The sequence below is a fragment of the Quercus robur genome, chromosome 9 (genome assembly GCF_932294415.1).
Source record: "Quercus robur chromosome 9, dhQueRobu3.1, whole genome shotgun sequence".
Lineage (NCBI taxonomy): Eukaryota > Viridiplantae > Streptophyta > Magnoliopsida > Fagales > Fagaceae > Quercus > Quercus robur.
The window spans coordinates 44492191-44496270 of NC_065542.1; the positions used below are offsets into that span (position 1 = coordinate 44492191).

At 29.9% G+C, this 4080-nt stretch overlaps 1 long non-coding RNA gene across 1 annotated transcript; it reads right to left on the reverse strand.

Annotated features, from left to right (window-relative positions):
* Positions 1 to 2260: 2260 nt before the first annotated feature.
* LOC126700241 (uncharacterized) lies at positions 2261 to 2885 on the reverse strand. Its single transcript, XR_007647089.1, has 2 exons — positions 2540 to 2885; positions 2261 to 2447 (listed from the first exon to the last, which is right to left on the reverse strand). It is a non-coding gene; the product is annotated as an uncharacterized LOC126700241 (long non-coding RNA).
* Between the last annotated feature and the right edge of the window lie 1195 nt (positions 2886 to 4080).

Sequence of the window (4080 nt, forward strand, 5' to 3'; positions counted from 1 at the left end):
GCTGGGTTGAGAAGGTGGGAGATCGGCGTTGATCAATGCCACTACACGTCGAAGGATCAACATCAATCAGCACCGCCACTACACCGATCAACACTAATCGTCTTCTATCTTAGCTGGCTTCGGGTTTGTGTTGGGAGAGTAACAGGGCAATGGTGACTGAAGGAGCAGAAAATGAAATGAAAAGAGTTGAGGGAGGTGGGTAGGCTACTCACTGATATGTGCTCAGGCAGTGGGTCTCACAAATAGTAGAAAAATTTGAGTGATGAAAAACTGAAAATATGTGCCAAACGGGTGGGGTTTAAAAAATTGAGGTATTTTAAGTGATGAGTAATGAGTAACGAGTTATGAGTGACGAAAATTAACGAGTAAGGAGTTATGAAAAAAAAAAACCAAACAGCCCCTAAGCTTTCACCATAGCATGGATGTGAATCCATAAGCATAAGATAAGCATGTAAAATCATAGGCACGTCACACACACACGATCTTGCACAAAGTTTTTTCTTATCATTGAGACCTACACAATCTATGCCCAGATCACTGCAATGGGCTGAAATGGTAGCAATTGTAACAAATGTTACAAAATCGCTTATTTTTTGTGGCATTTTTATTTTGCTAGAGAAAACGCTATAAATAAACTGATGGTCGGAGCCAACACCGAAACGACGACGTTCAAATAAGAAAAATAGAGTGATAGTCTGATGATCTATTAAAAAAATAAAATACTATTTAAATAATTTTTTAATGCTAAAAAAATTAAAATGAACGAAGATTTTTTAACCGCAATGAACAAAACTAAAATGATATTTCACCAAATTTATAGGGTGTATTTTAAACTTTTAGCTTTTTCTCCAGTAATTTTTAATAAAAATAAATAATTCTTGATTTATAGAAAATGATTCATCTGAAAGTTCAACAGAGATTCAATTTAACTTTTAAATCAGAACAAAAAATAGATCGACTTATGACACTTAAAAGTGTGATATGGATGAAAGAATTACATTGAAAATATATTTAAGTTAATAGAATAAAAAAAAAATAAAACTAAGTATTACTTTTTTAGCTAAAATTTTTAAATAATATGAAGTGTATAAATATATATATATATATATATATATCGACCCTATTTGGAGGTTTAAAATAAATAAATAAATGTTGATAACTTTGTATTTAAAAGATACCCATTAGATATGTAATAAATATTTATATGGCCATACTGCAAAGATTGCTTAGAAACTTAAGTTAGAGCTCTCTTTCTCTTCTTCCATAAAATCTCTTTCTTTCTTTCTTTCTTTTTTTTCTTTTTTTTTTTCCTGGTAGTATCTGCTAATAATAAGTAATTCTTGTTTTGTGATAAATGATTAGTGGAAGCTTAACAGAGATTTAATTTTGATTTTTAATCAAGGCATGAAAGGCAAACTGCTGACAAAAGGACATTGAAAACATGTTAAAGGATTGAAATGAAAAAAAAATTTAACTATAAGATGAAAAATGAAAATAATTTAAAATTAGGGAGTATACTTTATAATTTAGCCTATATAATTTTATATGTTTACATTATAAAAATAAAGTTATATAAACTCTTTTTTTTTTTTTTTTTTTTTTTTTTGAGAAACTAGTTATATAAACTTTAATTGGATTGTGTGAGTTTTTAAATAAGTTTACGAAATATCAAGTTCTTATATATGCTACCGTTTCAATAAAAAAAAAAATTATATAATTTGTTGACAATATAAATAATTTATTTCATAGTAAAAATCATATATAATTTTTAACAATATAAATTAATGGATCTATTTTTTATTAGTTTATAAAATAAAATATTTCTATCTAATTAACTCAAATATTATAATTGTAACTATCATTCAGTTATTGGTTATTAGGATATATTTTTAAAGGGGGAAAAACTTACTCGTGGTGTTTACTATATAATTAAGTTTGAACTACTTAACTTGTGTACAAATTAAAATTAAATAAATTAATCCTGAATTTTTATCCTAAAAAAAAATATCCTGAGTTTTTAATACTCATGACTTATTTACTGACATTGGGAGGAAGCTATAGTGTAACTGAGCTGAGCACAATAATCATTATAATAGACATCTTCTGCAGAGTGCAGACTATAAATGATGTTTGAAACTAAGTCAAATGCCCATTCAATAATGTTAAAATGCCTCAAAGAGAGTGGCCACACAGCTTAAAACCACCAAAGTTACAAACAAAGGTAAGAGTACAAATAGTTCAGGATGGGAACACTCAAACATTAACTAAATTCAAATTACACACGATATCTTTGTAATTATTTAATTTGGTTTATTGAAGACGTAGCTGATAATGACGGTGCTGAGAGGGGCGATAGAACACAGCATATTATAGACCCACAACCACACAAATGTTACAAACGGAGATTCTGACACTTATTTTGACGTGATCACCAGTAGCAGCAACTTCTGATTTTAGCACCAAGATATAAAAGAAAACCATCAGTCTTGATGCATGCACTAGATAGAAGTACAACTATTTCATGCAAAGTGAGATTTACCTTACGGGTTAAGCGTATCATCTTCAGCACAGCTATATATGCAACCTGGTAATGCAATTTGAAATATGAAAAGCATTAGCAATATGCTTCTTAGCATGTGCGGCAAAATCAGGAACTGGTAAACAAAAAGGTAAAACTAAACTAAAAATATATCATTCCAAGAGTCTTACAACTCAATTGACATCTCATGTTCTCTTTAATTTAAACATTCAAGAGTTTAAATTCTCTCCCCAAACTATTGAGTTATAAAAATAATTAAAAAAACATATTAATGATTTTTTTAATAAGTAACATGTTATTTATTGAATAATAAAATTAAATTAAAAAAAATATTATTGATTTTTTTTTAATAGACTTTTAGCTTTCCTTTTCCCTCTCCGAAAGACTTTTTGTACTTTACTTTTTCTTTTTGTAATCTTGTAACCTTCCCTTTAGACAGATAATCTTGTAGCCTTACCTTTCCAGACAGACAATCTTGTAACCCTTTACAGATTTTACATTGTAATCTTGTAACTCTTCAGACAGCTCTTATTTTCAAAGCTTGTAAGAAAGACAGTTTGTTTTCAAGTATAATCAAAGACAGAAGTATTTTCAAGTAAGATTTTATTTGTTTCAGTTTTATATTCCATACCCTGTTTTAATCTATTTTTGACTATATCTATTTTGCTATTCTCTTCTTTATCAACTATTTTATCATTGTTCATGCTTCTATATTACTGCTGTGCTCACTCCTGGGTAGTTACTGCTGGCTTGATCCTGGGTAGTCAATGGTATCAAAGCCATGGATGGTAGGTGTATGAGTTTTATTTCTTTGCAATTAAGAAGTTACTAGGAACTTATATTACTACATAGCCACTACTTGCTCCTTGTTAGCGTTGGTCAGCCTAGAGACTCGTTGGCAAACCATAGTTTCGCATTGGTCAGCCCCTTTGTTGTAGCCGACGGACAGGCGTTGTTTGGGTGGTCCCGCAATGGAGTTTCCCGAGGAGGTGGTCCCGATAGCAAGGATACCAGTGGTTAGTAATAGTTCCGCCAGTAATTATTAATTGCTTAGAAAGAGAATAAATACATTTATCAGCTCATCATCTGTTTGCTTGTTCACACTTAGGCTAGGCACACACTAATTGAAACATGGACTATGATGATATAGTTTATGATGAAGGTTATAGCATGAAAGATATAGATGATAATTGGTCAAATAGTGATATAGAATATGAAACAGATTCTGATTCTGACAGTGAAATGGATAATTATAACTATAATGGTAACACAAATAATTGGAATAATTTAACAGGAGATAAAATCAACCGACAGACTAATAAACACAATAATAGTTTTTTAGACAGAATTAATAGAAAATTGGAGTCCTTGGAAAACATTGACAGATCTACTATATATACTAAAGTTGAAAAGAAAAATGATAGCTTTTTGGACCTCTATGAAAGAATGAAAGCTTTAAATTCACATTATAAAAAAGAAATAGAATTTGAACCCCATCTAAGATCATCTTTTACAGAAACTATGACAGATAATTGGTTTAT